A 22278-nucleotide genomic window follows, 5' to 3' on the forward strand; every position below is an offset into this window, starting at 1 on the left:
TTAAGTAAACCAAGTGTATACTTCCTGAAAAGGTTAATCTCTCATTTTTTTTATTTACTTATTTAACAATAAAAAATAAGAAAACATTAAAACAACCCAAGCCATAGCAGCATCTCTTACAGTACATCACATATATAAAGGTAAAGGTAAAGGTACCCCTGCCCGTACGGGCCAGTCTTGACAGACTCTGGGGTTGTGCGCCCATCTCACTTAAGAGGCCAGGGGCCAGCGCTGTCCGGAGACACTTCCGGGTCACGTGGCCAGCGTGACAAAGCTGCATCTGGCGAGCCAGAGCCGCACACGGAAACGCCGTTTACCTTCCCGCTGGTAAGCGGTCCCTATTTATCTACTTGCACCCGGAGGTGCTTTCGAACTGCTAGGTTGGCAGGCGCTGGGACCGAGCAGCGGGAGCGCACCCCGCCGCAGGGATTCGAACCGCCGACCTTTCGATCGGCAAGTCCTAGGCACTGAGGCTTTAACCCACAGCGCCACCTGCGTCCCCATCACACATATAAGGTCACAAAAACCAGAGAGATAAAAATTATTATGCCTCTTTCTCTTTTTATCCCAAGATGAAAAAGGTTTATCTTTAAAGATTTTTTTTATTATTTGGAAATTCAAAATGCAGAATAGTTCCTGTTACAGTAAGAGCAGAGACAACATACCACAAAACGAAGTTAAATTTCCATTAGTATTTATTTTTTATTGTGAAACGTAAGTTTTCACATTTTCAAGATACAAACATAGACCCATTGGGTTAATGCAATTTATTATTATCAAAATAAGAACAATTTTAACATCCAGATTAATGATGAACTAACGCCATAAATTTCTTACATCACCACAAAGTCAATACCATGGCCCTTATTATCTCTCTCTCCATACCTGCACATATATGCAAACCACATTGTGGAGAATTCAGATTTAAAAATGCATTGACACTGATTTCAACTGACTAATATATCCTTCTCCAACCTTGTGCTTCCCATAGGTTGTTCACCACAACTCCCAGCATGGCCAAGTTATGATGGGAATCATAGCCCAACAATATATTTATTTATTAACATTAATATGCCACCCTTCTTTGCTAAGGTGCTCAGTATAATTTTTTTTTTAAAAAAATCAAACATTTAAAAACACATAAGAACATTAGAAACATTTTTAAATTATGCAGATCAGAGGGCACCAGGTTGGGGAAGACTGGAGTGATGTCATCTTAATTTACTTGTGTTCCTTATTGGGGAAGACTGGAGGTTGGGGAAGACTGGAGTGATGTCATCTTAATTTACTTGTGTTCCTTATTAGCAGGAGAAAATGTTTTCCCTCAATATAGCTATGCCTGAGTATGCAGTTGGTGGGATGTTTGTCAATGAACCGCCCTCCCTGTTTTTTCTGGGTATTAGATTGGAGCCATTAGGCGAGTGAGTCTCTCAGAAGAGCTCATTTTTCTTAGTATTCTGTTTGGTATGTTTGGGCAGTGAAAAGGGGGTGCCAGCAATTTCACAGTATTTTCAGTGGATCAATAAAAGGTGGTTATGACCTTAAAGTCTGTCCCCTTTGCTTGTACTAGCTTCTGGGATGCTGTAGGAGGGGATTGATTTACACAGGTTATATAATTCAGCTCTTCTGAGTAGAATTCCTTCAGCAATGCAGAAGCCAAAACTGACACCTAGCCACGTGGGCCCATCATGTAACCCACACTAACTTGTCATGAGACCAATCTGTAAAAAATAGATCACTGGTGTAAACTTACACTAGAGTGAGGTCTACAGAGCTTGTGTGACATGCTCTGAAGTCACCCATTATTTTCAGAACTCTTTTCTAAGTTGGCCTCAATGAACTTTCAAAAGTAGGTTTAGGTTACATTACTGGCTTTACAACAAGACATACTATTTTGAAGTATGCTCTTTCATTTTTGCTTGCTTTTTGCACAGTCTTGTGTGTTAGGCGGTGCAAGACAGACTAGTAGAGGAAAAAGAAACCAAAGGTCCTTTAGTTGCGTTGCAATGTGTCCTCTTCCACTCCACCGTTTCGTAGGTGTCTTGTGAAATGGCCAGGCTTAGCTTGTTCTGACTTATCTTATTTATTTAGAAACACATATAAGCCTTTTAATACTTGAAAAATCTAAGCAGGGTACAACATACAAACAAGAAACAGTAGAAGTAGAAGAAAAATGCAGCATAAAACCAGTAAAAGCATATAAAAACAAATAGGGAATTCAGGGAATTCAAACAAGTAAATAATAAAAAGGGTGCCTTTAGACTGAAGACATCTGAAGCAACTGATGGTTTTACAAATGGCAAAATGAAGTGCATTCCAGAGTTCAGAGACAATAGCAGAAAACATCGATTTTCAGGTCATTGCCCTTGTGATATTCAGTAGGCAATGTACAGCACATGTGGAATTTCCTGTAAGCGATCTTGCAGGTGTATACAAGAGCAGATGATTTTTCAGGCTACTAAGTGAATGAAAGCATTCTCTTATATTGCAGACCCTTATCTGTTTGCTCACATATTGTGAGCAACAGAAATACTGAATTAGTCCTGTTTACCAGTCTCCCATTATGTTGCGTGAAGTTTCAGATGGAGACATCTAGTGGCTATAATACACAAGACATCTGGATTACACCAAAGACTGAGTCTAGAACCCAGATCTAGAAAGGTGAATCCTCCCCACTCCTCCATGAGAAACTGTTGCCAATTTTATTTGAAAATCATTTAATTTCCCTCAGAATTCCTACACTTTATCTGAATAATATTATCTAAATGCAATGTTAAACGCTAATTTATTTGGCAGTCCTATATTGGGTCTTGTGGGGGGATTGGTCTGGATGTCATCTTTGGGGTCTTCTCCATGCCTATGATTTTATATCTGTAAGATGAGATGCTCTAGAGAAGGAGACTGCTAAATGAATAGCTCTAATCAAGTTTGTGAAGTGTTTTCTTTGCATATCTAAAGAGTACAGAACTACAATGCCACAGAAACTATTTAATTAATTAATTTGTCAGTTTCTCTATCTCACCCTCAGGTCCAGGAAACTTGTGGTCCTTCAGATGTTGTTGGACTCCAGCTATCAGCTTGACCAGTGGTCAGGGATGATGAGAGTTGAAGACCAACAATAGCTAGAAGACTACAAGAATGACTAGCTGAAGATGGGCAGGCCTTCTGCTCCCTACCCAGCCAAGCTGGAAGTGATGCCATTGTTGAGCGTAAGAGAACAATACAAGTGAGACTATTCTAACTTGGCAGCTGGAGCTGGTAACACAGAGATTCTGTGAGATTCCAGCACTATGGGACTGAGAAGCTCTCCATTCTGCTGTGAAACATAGTGAGTAGGGATGAACGGATCTATTTCACTCTTAGTTTCTCATTTCTCCAATATTCAGTTCTCCACGTTTTCTGTACATATTTGGTTTTTTTAAAAAAAAATCCTCATGAAAATTCAACAGCATTTTTTGCAAGCAATTTTCCGTAATATGCACACATTATGTCCATTTCTTCTAATATACACATTTTTGTAAACATTGTTTGGCTGGAGAACGACATCACAAAATCCAGAGAAGTGTAAAATTATATGAGGACCAAAACAGTCCTTATATAGTTTTTAAAAGTGTGAATTTGTTAGGTTCAACACTAAATGTGAACCTCCATCCCCACTAAAGGGGCCCCAGTATGTGTTCAGGTGTTAATGTTGTCAGCTCTTCCTTTATATGCTTGGGCTGTATATAGGTAAAGGTAAAGGGACCCCTGACCATTAGGTCCAGTCGTGACTGACTCTGGGGTTGCGGCGCTCATCTCTCTTTATTGGCCGAGGGAGCCAGCGTACAGCTTCCAGGTCATGTGGCCAGCATGACTAAGCCGCTTCTGGCGAACCAGAGAAGCGCACGGAAACGCCATTTACCTTCCCGCCAGAGCGGTACCTATTTATCTACTTGCACTTTGTGCTTTCGAACTGCTAGGTTGGCAGGAGCAGGGACCGAGCAACGGGAGCTCACCCCGTCGCAGGGATTCAAACTGCCAACCTTCTGATCAGCAAGTCCTAGGCTCTGTGGTTTAACCCACAGCGCCACCTGCGTCCCTCTGGGCTGTATATACATGTAGATATATCACAAAGACATCACAGTCTCAAGTGACCTCAATTCTAGGGAAATCAAACCCAGGTATGCCCCGGCATCACCAGTCTGGTGGCAAAAATAAAATGCAATGACATAGTTGCAGGATTTTCATTGCCTGTAGGCTTTGGGGTTTAGTGTTCCTGAGAAAGAAACTCAACTCTCTCAGCAGCAATAAGATATTACTTGGTGACTTTACACATTTGGGCTTATTTTATCCCTGCCTGGTTCATCCAGCCTCCCCACCCCCAGTCCAAGCTGAATGTACAAAAAGGCAAGGTGTGTCTTAATAACACACTTTGCACTTCCGCTTAAAAGGCGTGAAAGTGTGACTGCAATGAGCTGAAAGCCTGAAAGAAATGTGCATAGTTTTTCTTTGCATAGAAGCATAGTATTTTAAAAATAACAATAAAGTGATATGCTGTGATTTGGGTTGATTTGGGAGCTGGTGTGAAACTTGCTACAGAACTAAACAGGGAAATGAAGTGACTTGAGTGATTCACGAAGTGATTCTTGAGTGATCATACCATAAACTGGGTAATCCGAGAATCTGTTAATTATTATCAAGCTCTGATCATGACATTTAATAGGTTCGATGCAGCCATAAAGGAAGGATTTATGCTGTCCCTCACTAAAATGTGGACTGAGACCAAGATAACAAACAGCCAAGGTTGTCTGACTTCTTTCCCTGTCATTCAAAACAAAAGCACACATTTGCAGGTTTGTTGTAAACCTGTCCATACACATGATAATAGCACAGCGTGGGTGTTGTGCTCCACTCTCCTCTGTTCTGTACTGGAAGCTGGATGTGTTCATTTCTGATGTCTCTCCTGAGCATGTTTAGGATCCGAGATGAGAAACAGATGTTTGAGGAGCAGAAAAAATGGTTCTCCCATTGTAGTTTTTCTCATCAGTGGCGTAGTGTAGGTTGCCAGTGCGCGGGGCCGTTTGGAGGGGGTGGGTGGAAGGGAGGGAAATGAATGGAGTATGCATGCACATTCAACTGCCTAATGGCGTCTGCATCACCCAGGAGATTGCAGTTACAGAGATTTCTTTGTCTGGAGAGGTCACTTCCTGGTTCGTATGGAGAAACCAGGGATAACAGCATGCAGCTGTATTGAGGCAGCACCAGGTGTTGAAATTTTGTGCCCCTTACAATTCTGTGCCTGGAACAACTGCCCTTGTCGCCCTCCCCATGCCTCACTACCAGTTTCTCATGTCATAATCTAGAGAATGATGCTGCTTTGCCTTTTCTTCAAGACCACTCACACATTCTGTTATTTATTATTACATTTCTATCCCACCTTTCCTCCAAGGTGCTCAGATTGGTATACAATTTTATCTTCACACCAACGCTCTGAGGTGGGTTAGGCTGACGGACTGTGAGTGGCCCAAGGTCACTTAGCGAACTTTACGGCTGAAAGGGCATTTGAAACCTTGTCTGCCAGGTCCCACTGTACCACACTGGCTGCAATCCTAATTATCACTGATATAATGGGACTTGTGCATAGCATTGTACTGCATAGGCATACAAAACTAGTATGGAGACCTAGATTCATATGTACGAAGCTATGCTTCCTTGTTAGCTGTGCTTTTGTAATCACACATTATATAATCTGCTTTTCAGTAATGTTTCTCAGAACATAGCACAAAAAAGGATAAAAACCATATTTAAGCACATAATTTATTTAATAAATGCAGTAGTAAAAATATGTGTACTCTAAGAGTCTCTTAAGATTATTAAAGGTCAAATACAAGCCTAAAAGGAAAACTTTTAATTGCTCTCTTGAGGAAGCTCTCAGAACTGGCAGATCTCTGTAGCAACAGCCTGGCTGGTCAGCGTGGGCCATTACCAGGAAACAGCTATTAATAGTTGAGGGCAATTGTACCTGTCTTGGCCATAAAACCTGGAGTGAGTCTTTACTACTGGACCTGAACCAATGGGGAAATGGTAAGAAGGCATTGTAAAGCCAAACCATGACTTTGTGCAACCAAATAAGCATGCCAGCTCCTGTAGAGTAGAATCCAGCTGCTTTGTTGCTCCCACTTGTTTGGCTGATGCACTGTTTCACCCAAACCCAAGCTTGTGGTTTAGCTCTCAGAAGATCTGCAATCCATAAATCATGGGACAAATCTTGGTAACTACTTGTGGTTAGTCTGCATGGTTAGTTGTGGTTAGTGTTGTGGTTAGTCTAAACCATGAGCTCATGTCCAGATGACATGTTAAGCCAAACTATGGTTTAGCTCAGCATTGCACAGCATAATATAACCAGGGAGGAGCAAAGTGGTTGGGGTCTCCTCTCTGGCAGCCTGCAAACCCATATACTCATGCTAGGTTTGGCTTAGTATGATGTGCGATCCAAGCCAATAAAGTGTTAACTAACACTTCCCATCTCTCAATGAAAGTCTTATGATATGCCCCACCCTAATCACTTTTATTGGGTTGGAATGGAGTCAACTGATGTAGCTCATTCACCCAAGAGCCCTCAAGGCTGACTTTTATTGCAGGTCTATTCTGAAGCATGTTGTTTACACAATAATAGTGCAATAGTGGTGGATTTATTCTGCTTTAGTTTGTTTTGCAATGCTCCCCCAGTGCTATCACATAATTGCTGTCTGGATGGGCTACAGCATAACAGAAGCGGGACAAAAATAAACCAGAGCATTTGTGGTATAATAAGTTATGGGATTTCAACAGGAAGTTATGGGATATGCATTGACAGGAAGTGAAGCAATATGACTGCTCCAAAACTTTTGCAGGTGCAAACAGTATTGAAACTGGGGTTATGTGTGACTGCCCCAACACCACCAAGAGAACATAGCATCATGAATGTGCAATAAAAAGTATGTCCCCAGGGGCCACTAATCTCAATGGATGAGCCACAAATAATAAAGGGCTAATAATAAAGGGCAAGCAATAAATGGCAAAGGGAAACCTGTTCCCACACCACTCAGTGGCCCATGAGCTAGGCTCATTAAATGCACACAAACACTAGGCAATTTTTTCTGATAAGGAGTCCAAAAGACACCCACACCACTTGACATCCCAAAGAGACCATCCTGTTTAGTAGTGACCCTTCCAGTGGTTTGTCTTTGGCAAAACAAAAAACCCAAATCCTTCCCTGCCGCCCAGCAAAGCTCCACTAATGAGTCAGGTTGAACACAGCCCTAGCCAAAGCATAGGCAGTGCCTATTAGGCACTCATTAGATGCTGGTGGGCAGGTAGAAACAGAAGGAATGGAGACAAGGTAGAAACAGTGCATTTCTTCACCCATCGCTGTGAATGTATGATCTATTAAAAAGCCTGAGAAATCTGTGCAACCTGTTTAATGGAACATGTTTCATGAAAATTAGCCCCTTCCTCTCTAGAAGGGTTGAATGATTTGAATGCATTTTTTAAAGTGATAGAATTACAGATAGAAATCACTGTAAAGGAATATACAATCTACAATAAACGTTCTAGTTAGTTATAAAAGGAGTCTGCTTTATTAGCAGGGAAAACACCGTATGGTGCTTTATTCATAATGCATATTAACAAAACCAGTCAGAAGCATATGTATATTTTAATCATGGCTTCACACTTACAGGAACGATGAATTCCAATTTGTTTACTGCATGTCTGCATGGTGAGCATTGTAAAATATGGAAAAAGAGCTGGGTATCTGAAACGTGTGATTAAATGTATCTGTGAGCTGTGAATGGCCAAGGCTCTTGGGTACATTTTTAAAGCCACAAACTGGTGTTTGCCATGCAGATGTGTGGTGGATGAATGAGAGCCTCTTATTCTAATAATGCACATAGGGGCCATGGGGCTGTTCCTTCTATGTGCCAACTTCAAAAATAGAAGAATTGGTCCTCTTTTTCGTATGTACACAAATGCTTTCAGCACTCTGTAAACACAGGAATGGGATGATGACATTGAAGCTCTGCTTGAGAAGCTTGCCCTCCAGTGAAAACACTGATAGCCTAGATAGGTGTGGGCCATGCTTTAGAAGTCCAAACCTCAAGCCATAAAATGTATACAGTCATCAAACTTTGGCACAGATAATCTGCGGAAACAGAAAGAGAGGGCAAAAGCCAAGTCTTCTTTACAATGATTGCTTTGTGGCCTTGCTCATGTGTAGGCAGGCTCTGAGCTGCACTAGAGTTTGCTCCGTGAAGCCATATGCAAGGCATAGCTTCTCATTTGGAAGGAAGGAATTCATTGCCTATTTGCTTTTCAAAGCTCCTTGTCTTGTTCCTAAAACATCTTTTTAAAGCAGTCTGCATGGGCAGGGGAGGCATGCTAGATTTTAATGTGGTAGCATGGAGGCATCATTTCTTGCGGTATACAAATTCATTTCTCATTGTGTACCAACTGGTCTTTCGTCAACAGGTTAAGCAGATTCCAAGCCTTGTGAAACCACAGAACTGTGGGATGAATGTTCACACTAAGGGCAATGATGCCTCTGTCATGCTATTTCCAAGTATCCGAAAACAAACAGACAATTGTCTGTCTTCAGTGTGTGTTGCTGAGACTACAGCAAGCAGATGATCATTTGGCTACGATGAACCATCCTTTGCTGGAGCGTGTGGCTGAGTCCACATCAGTTTCCCAATCTCTGCCAAAGCTGACCATTGATCCTACAGTTGCCAGACTGATCTTTTCCTGCTAAAAATGAGCCATTCAGTTTAGACAGCATCAAAAGGGCACATTCCTTCAATCATCCGTGTTTACAAGATGAACACACTGTGTGGCTCAATAGCTTCTTAAGGCTTTGTGTGCACAATAAATATTGCTGAGCAATGTGAGCAACTTCCCCTTTAGCACGCTAAAATAATAGGACTTATAATAAGCAATAAATGGCACTTATTGGTGGCGCACACCAACCCTTCTTGGCCCTGGCAATTTTGCACTCAAGAGTTTGTATCTTTTGCAACTTCTCATCCAGTTTAAACTTTGCATTTGCTAATGGACGCACTCGGCCATGTACCAAGTGACAGAAGCAGAATTCTTGCCAGCAACAAATGCCATACTATTGTGTGTGTTTGTGAGTCTATAAGAGTCTGATGAATATTAGCGGCATACTTCGGAAAGTTTCCCCCCTCTTTTCCAAAGCTAACGCTGGCACGTTTTCCCTTTGGCGTACATCTGATGTCATTGTCTCTCTCTTACTGCCCTTACAAAGTATTAGCTGACAGGCAGCACTTAATGCACTCATGGAGATGCCATGGACAAAGCTAGATACACTTCCCAAAAATGCAATATATATTTTTGGGAGTGAGGAGAGAGGAGATTTTGCCATGCCAACTCATTATGTAACAGGCATAGCATGATGAGTCTTATTCTTAGAAAGAGATGAAGATCTGGAAGGTTACATATGCTGCTGTGCCCTGGGCCACTGGGCTGGTATAAGGGAATCTGAACACAACTTGTGAAAGACCAAGGGGCAGCAAACAATGAGAGTAGTCACATAGTCAGTTATGCTTCTAGACAGGCACCATCTAGAGAAAGTTGCAGAGGGTGGCATTACCTCTTTCATTCCTTCCTCTTGCCAGTGCCTTGCGAAGATAGATTTATCTCTACAGCTGCATATATATCATACATTTAAAGCACTCCCCCCCCAGAAACATGGGAACTGTAGTTTGTTAAAGGTGCTGGAAACTGTAGTTCTGTGAGGGGTAACTGTAGTCCCCAGTATTCTTTGGGGAGGGGTGTGTGCTTTAAAAGCATGGTGTGTATGCAGCATACATTTGCTCTCCTTGCTACAGCTAAGAAGACAAAACAAGAAAAACAAAACCCAGAGAATAATTCTCCCTTCTTTGGCAGCGATTACTGTGCTTGTAGATTGTAGATATGGTTTCCTCTGTTTCTTTTTTGGTCTTATAGAGGCTGCAGTCCTTTCAGCAAACCAGAGAGTGTCATGGTGGTTTTAGGCTGGTGGCCAGTCCTGCCAAGCCCTACTCATGAGTTAAACTTTGAGCGGAGAACCTCAGGACCCAAACGTCAACATCATCTAATCTCCCAGCAAACAAATCAGGACGAATATTCTATAAAAAAAGTCATCTGGAAGTGCCATTAGAAAATATACAATATCTAAAGCAATAATCAGTGAAACACACATTTTATATACTGAGAGATTTTACAATGTCTTGCTTAGGATATATTTATATAACCAAGCCAATTTCAGCAGTAGTATATCTGTAGTACAGGTAGAACCCTCCCCCCCCAGCCAATTAAGTGTTTGAAATAGGCTATATTTAGCACTTTGCCTCCCTCCTCTGCACTACATTTCAATTTAATGCTAGACTAGCATGCAGTTACCTAATTATAGAGTGAAGTGTGTTACGAGTTCACAACAAAGCCACCCATTTAGCACATCGGAAATCTTGATTGCTGTAAGAATTAAGAAATGCACACCACTCTCCCAGTTTTACTAGCAGAAAAAAATCAGTGTCCAACATTTTAGATTTGTCTTAAACACTTGGTATAATGCTCTGGCACTTAGCTGAGACAATGACAAAATATAGGTTCTGCAGGAGCTATCCTTGCTTTTGTTTTTCTTGTTTTTTTTTTAAAAAATAGAGTGGGGAAATAGTGCAAACACACAGTAAAGGAGTAAGGTCTATTACAATACAGGAAAGAGAGGTGACATAAGAAAGACGTAACCTTGGCTTAGATAAGGGGAACAATTAACCGGCATTAATTCTGTTTCCACAACTTGGCAGTAAAGCAGGCAATCTTTGCCATTAAACTCTTGTGAAAGAGTTCAGCTGCCAGGTTTGCCTTGACAAGACACTGATAGATATCTAAAACCTAGATCTGCGATCTCAGGAAGCTGATTTTCCCACATAACTTCTTTTAAACGGAATTTTACATCTCCTTAGGCAAGATTGCCTCCTACCTGCAGCATCCCTACCGGCTTGTGGCAGTACCTTTTTCATTCTGGCAGAATCTTTTCTAATAATTCCTGCTTCACCACTGCTTTCCACACACCATATACATTCAATGCACATTTAAAGCATGTTACTTCCCTCAAAGAATCCTGGGAACTGTAGTTCCACCCTTACAGAGCTGCAATTCCCAGAACCCTTAACAAACCACAGTGTCCTGGATTCTGGAGGGTGTGTGTGTGGCAAACCATGTGCTTTGAATGGGATGTTGAATATGCCTTTTATCTACAGTGGCTCTCCACTTACACCCACTCCTACTTTCTGTTGTTTCATGCTAGGAATAACTATCCTATATTGCTTTGTAGAGATGCATGATGGATATTGCACTTTCTCTCTATATAAGCATAGAAACTATTTATATAAATCTTAGGCTTTGGGGACAATTTTCAACAACCAACCATTTAACTCGTGTCCTTCTGTGGTACTCAGAAGACTGTTGGGAATTTCCAGGGTGTTTCAAGTGCTACTCTTGGGGAATAGGTAAAGGGACCCCTGACCATTAGGTCCAGACGTGGCCGACTCTGGGGTTGCGGCGCTCATCTCGCTTTACTGGCCAGCATGACTAAGCCGCTTCTGGCGAACCAGAGCAGCGCATGGAGACGCCGTTTACCTTCCCGCCGGAGCGGTACCTATTTATCTACTTTCACTTTCGAACTGCTAGGTTGGCAGGAGCAGGGACCAAGCAACGGGAGCTCACCCCGTTGCGGGGATTTGAACTGCCAACCTTCTGATCGGCAAGCCCTAGGCTCTGTGGTTTAACCCACAGCGCCATCCGCGTCCTCTTGGGGAATAGTTGGCAGTAAATACATGGCAAAACGCTAGTGCACTCATGTTCTGAGGAAGCCAAACTCTCTGAACTGTATCTGAACTTTAATATCTAGCATGTCATTGGCAATAAATAAAAGTTATGGGGAAGCTAGGGGCTACTAGCAACAAGGGCTGTGTGGTCCCTATGTTTTTGATGGCCCTAACCATTTCAGGTGCATGTATAGGTTTGACTAGCTCCTAGCCTTGTATTTTGATTGGTGGGGCCTTTCTATTGATGTTACATCCATTTCAGTTCTGAGCCATTTGTTAGTGATCTATAACCAATAACTAGTACTTCCCTGCTTTCACTTGCATTCCTCCTATAGTCCATTAACCCCACAGCTGGCTTGGTTCCAGTCTATCACCTATAGGCAATAGTATGAGATAGGTGGCATGGGAAACTGGAAGAAAGTCTTCCCAGCATGCTTCATCCTGTACCACAGTCAAATGCATTATTTCAGGATGATTTTCAACTTGGAGCTATCAGCAGGCGGTTAATTTTTAGCCACACTGCAACATATGGAGTTGGTCATGTTAAATGACACTGTATGCATAAGTCAGCATGGATTAAAAAAAAAATATGAACACACAATTTCAAATTAAATGCCATAATTTAAAACAGTTATTAGAAAAAAATCCAAGTCTAACCAAGCAATCCATAAAATTAACCAAATGCATTTAAAACACAATCAAAACTAGCAGTGAAATAACCACTAATGATAAAACCAGCCCAAGTTCTTACTTATTTTCTTACATTTTTAATCTTATTATCTTTCTTACATCATGGAACCCAGGTGGCTTCTCAGACCTTCATGCATGCAAGCATTGTGATGCAGCAGCAAAAAAATTCTAACGTTATTATAGACTGCAACAAAAGAAGTATAGTGTCCAGATCAATGGAAGTAATAGTACCACTCTATTCTGCTTTGGTCAGACCACACTGGGAGTGTTGTGTCCAGTTCTAGGCACCATAGTTTAATGATACTGACAAGCTGGAACGTGTGCAGGGGAGAGAAACAAAGATGATTTGGGTGCCAGAATTTGTGGATGCAAGCCACCCATCATTTCTTGATGTAGTAAGTGTTGGAATTTAATCAGTGTTTGAGAATTAAACTGCAAACACTGAACTCCCAGATCCAGCAGGGATTCAAGAAGGAAACAACACACTTCCTCATGAGGTAATCACCTGGTCATGGCCAAGACATTAACCCAGTGCTTTTTCCCCCTAGGGGGACACATACCCCTAAACATTTTGTGAATCTTTGTACTTTTGTCCATTTACTGTATTTATATTTCCCAATTTGAACTATAAAATGGTGATTTTCTTGAGTGAAAATGAGAGTACCCCTAAACAAGCACTGCATTAATTTAACAAAAGATGAGCCATCAGGACATTCAGTGCCAGACAACCTATGTGTTTGTGTTGCCCCTCCTCCAGCTGTGTGTTAGTGGACAGAGACAAAAAGGGCTTAGGGTTTCAGTTTGGATGATGTAGGCTGGAGGGCAATTGTTTCACTGGGTTAGCGGAGACAAGGAAGAAGAGCAGGGCCCGGGGGGGGGGGGCGAAGAGCACCATGTGGACTTACTGTGACAGACTGTAACAAAGAAACAAGAGAGCATGGCTGATTTCTGTCCTTAGACCCAAGCCTGATACACCTATGGGAAAAGCAAGAGACCCTCTTGGAGTATAATGCTTTGAACCTTTCCATCTAGACTCAGGCTGTAGACATGTGTAATAAAACATACATCATAAAGACACCAGTGTCTCTGCTGTGCCTCGTGATCCATTGCTCATGGAGACTGGGCTGGCATGTAGCTGTACAGTACTGTACAATGCTAATTCTCAGTATAAAAAGCTTTACAAGGCACCAAGGATCACATGTTTCAGTGATAAATGCCTCTGAAGGTGTTCTGATCCTCAGAGATAATGCTGTTATGTGGTGTGGGAAGCCTAGCTCATAAATCATATTCTTTATGATAACGAGAAAGGTATGAGTTTATTCTGAAAACATCTGCACAGTAAAATGAGTGCATTTCCTCTCGCAGCAGAATCTCTTCACATGTTGCATGTAGAAAGCTAAATCTGGTTGGTTTGTCACTGCTCAACATGTTTTCGGCAATAACTGTAGTTCTCTAAAGCTAGGAGCAGGGACCTTTTCATTCTGAGGGCTGCATCCCTTGCTGGGCAACATTCTGTAGGCCACATGACAGTGGTTTGCTAGTTTCTACCCACACTCACTTCTTTCGTACATCCAGGAGAGGAAGAGGCATTATCAGAGTTCAAGGATACATTCCAGCTAGTCAAAAACACCAGCTGGAATTCAAAGCAGGGTCTGTGGCCTCAGGAGAGAGGGCAAGGGTGTGTGGCCTGCGGACAATCCCAAGGGCCAGATAGAGAGGACAGAAGGGCCACATTTGAACCCCTCTGGCTTACATTAAAAAAACTACAGAATGTGGATCACTTAAAATGGTAACATGTGCACGAATGCTTTCTCTATGTTTGAAATGAGGACCTTTTTTCAATAGCCCAGCTTGCTGGAAGCCGTGGGGGTTATGGTGACAAAGTGGGTCATTGCCCCCTGCTGTATCTTTGGTGTCAATGTTGAGAAAGCAGGAAGGGAACTGAAGACTAGCTTTGATTAAAATGTCCATGCTCCAAATAGCCAAAAGTCACATTTTAAAGCTGAGTCATCGCAAATTGCTTCCCAAGGTGAAAGAGAGTAAAAGCCATTTGGTTTACATGAGAGAGAATTAAATTACGTGCTTAACTGTGGCTGGGTCATGCCCTCCACACTGTGCTGTTACGACTCAGTCTATCTGAAATTACTTATAAATATTTATATCTAATTGCATCCTTCAAAACAAGAGAACTACCTGCTTTTCGATCCTACCTTATAAAGAGTTATGTGAATCTATAACACTTGAATAAACGTCGTATATATTGTAAGCTTTAGATTACAATTCTAAAAGTGGAACCAGCAACTGGCAAGAAGGATTTGATATAGAACAATAACAGCAATTGATGGTGTTTCATTTACATCATCCTCTCATATGGATCTATGATAACAGCTCCAGTTTACTGGGTTCATGCTGAACTCGTGGGGATCTGATGAATGACTTTTTGCTAGACTACATTAACCTTGAACGTTATACTTGCAGTTAGCTACTGAACTCCCAGAAAAGAGCTAATTCATTCATCTGTTCTACTACCCCCCCTTCTTGTAAGTTATTTGCAAGTAGATTGGGCCACTGGCACCTTATCATGCTATGACTTTAGTCTTGTTGGCACCATGTGTCAAGTGCAGTGTCAAGACTTTTTCTTCCTCATATGCTGCAGCATGCCCAGTCCTGTCCTGTAATTGATTTATTGTACTCACTGTGCTTTAAACATTAACCTGCAGTTTCTGATGGAGCTGGATTAACAGTTCACTGCACCCAGATGTGCATGAACTAAGCAAAGAAGTGTAGGCAACTCATTAGTCACGAATTGCATTCTAACTCTCCATGCCCGGAGAGCCTGCTGCTCCACGGGGTGACTGAGTTCAGCAAGTACCAACGGATTGCGCCTCCAACCAAAATGACATGCAAACTGCATTTCCTTGCAAATATTCCTTGTTAGCTTTGTGCCCCACTTGCCTTTTCCCTTCTCCTCCCGTCTCTCACTCCCACTGCTTAAATTTAGACCATAAGCTCCTCTCTGCTTATCTTTGTCATTTATATATAAATAGGAATAAAGACGCAGAAGGAATTATCCAATGCTAGGTGGTAACATCATTATATCCTATAGCCTGGGTGTTGGGATCTAGAATGACAAGGAGGGAGTCAATGGCAGGGAGTGGAAAGAAATGACTGAAGTGGAGTCCCACCCCCCACCCCCAATATCAAGGGAACTTGGGATCAGGTGTAGATCTCCAAGCATTTCATGTATCCTCAGATGTATCCTAAGGTAGGTCTTGAAACAGCAGTTAAGTAATTTCTGGTATACTGTTATCACAACCAGGGCCAGCCTGATTGCAGAAACACTTGAAGCAGTTGCTGGGGGTGGGGGTGGCTGGTACTATTATGAGTGGCAGTGAAATAACATATGCTCTGAGATGTGGACCATTTGCAACATCACAATTCCTGGATTGAGTGCAGCTGTGTTGGAACAAGAGAGCTATGCCCTTATGTACGTCCTCTGTGACACTGAAAAGGAGTCTGGGATGGCAAAATGGCTGCAGGGTGCTTAGTTAGCTGGATGGCAAAGTGTCTAAGACTAACTCAGACACCATTTCTCTTCTCTTGATCTTCACTAGACAAGTGTCTATTTTATACACATTGCGTACAGATAGCCAGGCCTGTTTTCCTCTCAGCTTTTCTCTGGTCTGTTCCTCATACCTCCCTCATGAAATCCCTTTCCCCCATCTCCTCAGCTGCCACATAACTCCCTGTCTGGCTGGAATCTGCAGCCAATCAGTCTCTGCTGTCACACAGACCAATTAGAATGAATTTACCTGACCCAAGCCCCACCTAATAAATATTCAAAGCAATCCTCCCTCTTTCTCCTCTCCGAACCTGCCGCCAAACAGCTACTGCTAAACAGGCTTGCTATATACAGTAATAGTACATTGACAGTCAGAGGTCACAATATATTTGTTCCTTCAAAACACATAGACATATATACAGCATTTCCCCACAGCAGGTCTCCTCAGGCAGCCCAGTTTACCCTCAGTTCTGTTCAATAAATCATGCCAGATTAAGGAGATACCTTTTAAATTTGCATTTAATTGCTTCCCCCTAAAGTGTGCCATAGGGCAGAGGCTGCACGAAGGACTTGACGATGCCTGTCTTCGTATTCCTTAACATCATAAAAGAGAGGGTTGCACAATTCTTGGCAAGATTTTGTAATCTCTTCAGGAAATTGTAGTGTTCACTATGACAACATCCTTAGCTGAAATATGCTAGCATTTTTGCCAAAATTATGACCACAAATTATACGGCTACAGGAAGCAATCCAGGAAGAAAGAAGAGAGGGTTCCTCCTTTCAGACAGTCCACCCACTTATGGGATCAACTGGCTCCATGACCTTACTGTCTTGGATCACAAAGCAATACATTAGTGTTGTTGAGTTTTGCGCTCTCTCTCTCTCTCTCTCTCTCTCTCTCTCTCTCTCTCTGTGTCTGTCTGTCTGTCTCAGAGTGGGGAGTTCGGCTGTATGCTTCTCTCCTAATTCCTGGATATTTTATTATTTAGTATTTATCAGTTATTTCCCACCCTTTCTCCAAGGAACTCAAGGCGGTGCACAACCCAGTGAGCTTCATAGCCGAGTGGAGTTTGAACCCTGGTCTCCCATGTTCTAGTCTTAACCACTATACCCATTTGTCTCCCTCAATAATACTGGCTTAACTTTGCATCTTGGCTCCTCAAAGCCCTCTGCTGACTGAGGTATCATTCGTTTGTATGGCTTTTTCAGTGGCAGAAAGCTCTGAGGGAGGCTGGAGCTCTCCTGGCAGAATGAAAAGATTGTATAATATATTTTGTGTTTGTTCTCAAATGAACCTAAGCTGTCTGGAAGATGCCCTTCTCTATTATTCAGCAATCTCTTCATCTTTCACCTTGCTGCTGGCTGCCTTATGAAACTTTTACACTATGCATGTTTGACTGACACAGACATAAGCAGCAACCCACTTTAAAATATAGGCATTTGGAATGCCGTTTGCATTTTGTTTACTCTTTAGGTATGAAAAGGTTCCGTGTTAGAGGCACACTCCTTTTGCCTGGAACACAAAACAACACAGCAACAGAGGTGATTCTCTAGAATTATAAATTTGTGCATGGAGGTGTTGCTGGGTACTTAAAAGTCTTGGGGCACAGAAGATGTGGCTGTCTGGGGTCTCACTGGCACTCTGCTTTGCCCCCAGTCACCCTGTAAGGTGGAGGGAAGGTTTAAAAATGGGGAAATAGGCAGATGTTTTGGGCTCCACCACTAGCAATGCCCCTTGCTATGACATTCAAAAACACCCCTCACCAAAGGCTTCTTATAAAATTTGGCAGCCATGGGATAAGAGGACTCATCCTCTTAAGAATTGGTAACTGGTATAAAAACAGGAATCTGGGGTGGAATCTAAACATATATAAAAATGTTGTGAAAATGCTATAAAAAAAGTTTTGAAAAAGAATATTGCATTTGCCATAGGTCACTATCGCCATCTAGTGTCCCATTTGTATAATGCACTTTACAACACATTTAAAACATTTTATTTGCAGCTGTACAGCTGAGTCCTGAAAACATTTTTCACAATGCTGGGAAGGTTAAAAAAACAGCCTTGAGACTGGTGCTTTTTAATTTGTCTGTAAATAAACTGTACTGATTATGGGATGTATGGCCCTGGGCTCCTTAATACACGGTCTAAACCTTCTGGTTTTACCATTGTTGGCTGGGATAAAGTGACACTGTAACTGCTCCCATGCCACAAAGGTAATGTGGAACTGAGCCACCCACAGACAAGTCAAACACAAGACATCTCCAGCAGCCACCTTAACATCAAGATGCTAACAGCCTGTCTAATTTCAGCTTGCTTCTGAGTCCAGAGGGCTGGAGCTGCAACACTAAAACATACCTGCTTCCTGCTTTGCAAGCCTTTTTTCATCTGACCTAGGAGGGTGGGGCCTTGATTGATTCCAGCTTCAAAAGCTGAGGCTGCTGAACAGACTCTTGGGTTGAAGTATTGTTTAGGGGCTTTTGTTTGGGCAGCGGTGGCAGCATGGAGGGGTTGTTGTTGCTGTTTTTGATTTTTCTTTTTTGTATCTTTATTTTAGATCTTATGGTCCAATGGTTTACATGGACATTGTTTAATTTGGTTTTTTACCGTTTGATGTTTTATTTATGTTCATTATTTTTTGTTATGTTTGCAATTACGGTATGACTTTTTTCATGTTGCAGACTGGTTTTAACTATGGAAAGCTGGAATACAAATAAAATCATGAATGTATATTAGCACTCCCTGGTAAACTGTACCTTCTTGCCTGATGCTGGCATTTAGCTTGTCTCTATGCCTTTGTCGGGTGATCTGGGTTTGTTGCACTGATGTGACCTTTCCTGATTGCTGATGCTATGTATTTCTGGCACAACAAACAGCATGTGGTAGGGCAAAAGGTTTAGAAAATTCTGGGGGCTAGAATGGAGATTGTCATGGGGCTCGCTATATAATTCTGTTTACAGCTTTAGGTGTCAAACTCTCCTAGCTCTTTTCACCTGTTGTGCATTTGCACCACACTGAGCCCGACAGTGAAAGTGCAGCTACATTGAAAAGGCTGTAAATATTTCTGCAGGAAAGATTATTGAAAACCTGGCTTTGCATATACAGAATGAGTAAAAGCCCTCTGAGAATCAGACATGGAGGAAAATGTATACTGTTTGCCATGGCAAATATCTCTAGCAACATCATGGTGCCTCTGCTTGGTCCTATCAGATGAAGGCAAATAGCAGAATGTTGTCTTTAGCAGCTGAGCTTATTGTCTAACACATCTTTTCACAGAGCATTGTGACCTGGGACCTGCTCAATTTTCATGTTTTATCATCACATAATTTCTTAATTAGTGCGTACAATGTGCTCATAATCTATTGATAAAAGAAAGATGCCTCTAATTACCATAAACTGGTGAGTCACACATAACCTTTTAAGATTATTAAAATGAAGGAAAAGGCAGATAAGTGTGCATCACTTTGAAAAGGGAAAGGAAAAGTTGAGGGGCAGATGTGATCCTCTTGATTATATTTTATCACATGGAACTTAATCGCCATGAAGCATATTTAAAGGTGAAAGGTAAAGGACCCCTGGACGGTTAAGTCCAATCAAAGGCGACTATGGGGTGTGGTGCTCATCTCGCTTCAGGTTGAAGGAGCTGGCGTTTGTCCACAGAGAGCTTTCCGGGTCATGTGGCCAGCATGACTAAACTGCTTCTGGCACAACGGAACACCGTGACGAGTGCCAGAGAGCATGGAAATACTGTTTACCTTCCTGTGATAGCAGTACCTATTTATCTACTTGCACTAGTGTGCTTTTGAATTGCTAGGTTGGCAGAAGCTGGGACAGAGCAACGGGAGCTCACCTTGTTGCGCAGATTTGAACCGCCGACCTTCCAATCGGCAAGTCCCAGAGGCTCAGTGGTTTAGACCACAGCGCCACCCGCGTCCCTGAAGCATATTTATAGTAGAGACAGGAGTTCAGCATTATCCATTTGCCAAGCCCTGCACTGCACTTCAGCTAATTTCTAAGCGAAGCGCTGTGAGGGGAAAATTAATGAAATAATTAAATATTCCTGGGCATAATAATTATTATGACACACTTTCAAAGCATTATTTGTATCTGGAGAATTTTCACACCCATTAGCAATTGGGATTAGTACATTTTCAGGGTAATATGCAGGAATTCAACCCCCCAACCCAATTTAATGATTTTTTACTTCTTGAGACTACATAAATTTCTGTAATTTACTTGTCTAGACAGCTTCGCTACAGTCTGCTGTCCCCTCAACAATGTATGTTGCCCAATTGTCTGTCAACTCCCCAGGCTGCCTCAGAAAGCATACATTTCTCATGGTTTTATTTATTCCAAATTTTCAACAATAGTTCCAAATAGGTTAGTTTGTATTTCTGTCAGGGCTTTATTGCATGACTCACTATAATTCATCATATTTTCCCATTCTTTCTTTACAATTTATTCTTAGCTCTTTTCTTGACATCTCACACCTTAAATTCAAAATGGAAGTTGCAGTAAATAGGTGAAGGATCTGCCGATGCAGACAATATTTTGCTGAATTTGCTCCCAGCTCCTACTGGGTCTCTTGTGTTTCTCACGCAGCACTCAGGATCCCACCAACCTGAAACCTACTTAACTCTGCTTGTAGATTAGAAGGATATTATTTTGCCATGAAAACATGTGACTTAAACATCAATTGCACATTGTTCTGAGCTGGGTGGGCTATACCTCTTTACAAACAGGCCAGAGTTAGTTTGAAAATATATTAGTGGAATCATTTCCCCACCCCCTTTTGAGTTCAGAACTGTAAATTTATAATTGTGATCTCTGTTTTTATTTACTGAGAGAACTCAAGCTGAACATACTGCTTTTATTTTTGAAATCTATTTTCCCCTTCCTTTTTGTGCTTGGATCAGTTTAGTTCAAACTAGTACGTCTCTATAGTGTCTCTGGGGTTTGAAATCACATAGATGTACATATTTTAAGGGCATTGCACTGTAACTCCGCTTCAGTTTATAATTTTAAAGATTCTGTTTACATGCTCCATTGCATCCGAAAGGCAACTAGAGTGTGTATTGCCCTATGATTTTGATTTCGAGTAGGTTACTTATTTATTAATTTTAGTATGTCTATGTCCCAACATTCTTCAGCTCAGAGTGATGTACATGGGGTCTGTGGGTGAACCCTCATCTAGGCACAGATCAGGCCTGTGTAGTGTCAGCAAAATGGCTCCATCCTGTGTCTCAGTGTGGATGACCTTCCTGAACGGACACACTGCCCTACGGCTTATATCAAGTAAACTGTCTGGGAGCAGAGATGACAAACTTAATTTCACACTGTGCTTTATAGAAACACACACCCTCTTCTGGCTAGGAATACATGCTGCTCTTTTTTGGCGTTTTGTAAAAAAAAAAAAAAAAAAGTTCAACAATTTTGGGGTTTTCTTAAAAAAGCTCAACAACTCTAGCTAAGGAAACTACTTTGGGACTGTGTGCACCCTCTTGTGGCTGAGGAGTGATCATCTACCCTCCTGCAGCTCCAATTTAAGGCAGCCAATCATTTCAACATCAGCTACTGACAGCAGACACCTGGTCAGGCAGGTTTCATTTGTTTATGACTGTACAAATGAGGACTTCAAGGGAATATTACGCGGCCATCATTACCATTTCTGTGCATCTTTCCTTCCTGTGTTTTGCTACTGCCTCTGTGAAACCTGTTTTGAATATTTTTGCAGCACATGGGACAGCTGAAACTAGCACCCAGAAATCTGACCACTCATATTTGGGTGAGACTGTCATAGTCTGTGATAAGCAACACATTTATTCGAACAGTTTTGCCATGGTTTTAAGTTTTAAAAATACATATATCCACTTTTTTCCTCATTTGGATGTCCCATTACCATCTCAAACTCAACCTGTCCAAAACTGATCCACTTCTCTCTCCTCAAAAGCATTCCCCTCCTTGATTCCTCTTCCTATCCACCAACAACATCCCCTGTTGATCAGGCATGTAAGTCTTGGCTTCATCTTCAATTATTCTATTGACTTTCCTCTCCATACTCAGTGTGTTACCAAGGCAAGTAACTTCTCCCTGTATAAAAGGTGTGCCCCATAGTCCCTCCATCCTTCCAGTGTAGTTCAGATTTCAGATCTGTTGCCAGTGTTATTCTGAAAGGCAGAATATAC

General features: G+C 41.8%; 2 long non-coding RNA genes across 6 annotated transcripts in view; one reads left to right on the forward strand and one right to left on the reverse strand.

The window, feature by feature from the left end:
• LOC310825392 overlaps positions 1–22278 on the reverse strand; it is a 74994-nt gene that overhangs the window by 46160 nt on the left and 6556 nt on the right. Inside the window, exons 3-4 of one of the 5 annotated variants that reach the window (XR_014555261.1) lie at positions 1266–2599; positions 682–1200 (exon numbers count right to left, since the gene is read on the reverse strand). The exons of 3 other annotated variants lie outside the window; for them this stretch is intronic. This is a non-coding gene — a long non-coding RNA (uncharacterized lncRNA). Of the gene's footprint in view, positions 1–681; positions 1201–1265; positions 2600–8072; positions 8162–22278 lie in introns of those variants that run through there. One more of the 5 variants, XR_014555262.1, reaches the window with a different exon arrangement.
• On the forward strand, positions 1105–6311 carry LOC310825401. Its single transcript, XR_014555278.1, has 3 exons — positions 1105–1189; positions 1254–3735; positions 4102–6311. It is a non-coding gene; the product is annotated as an uncharacterized lncRNA (long non-coding RNA).

The sequence above is a fragment of the Podarcis gaigeae genome (genome assembly GCF_964106915.1).
Source record: "Podarcis gaigeae genome assembly, chromosome: 10".
In the NCBI taxonomy this organism is placed as follows: Eukaryota; Metazoa; Chordata; class Lepidosauria; order Squamata; family Lacertidae; genus Podarcis; species Podarcis gaigeae.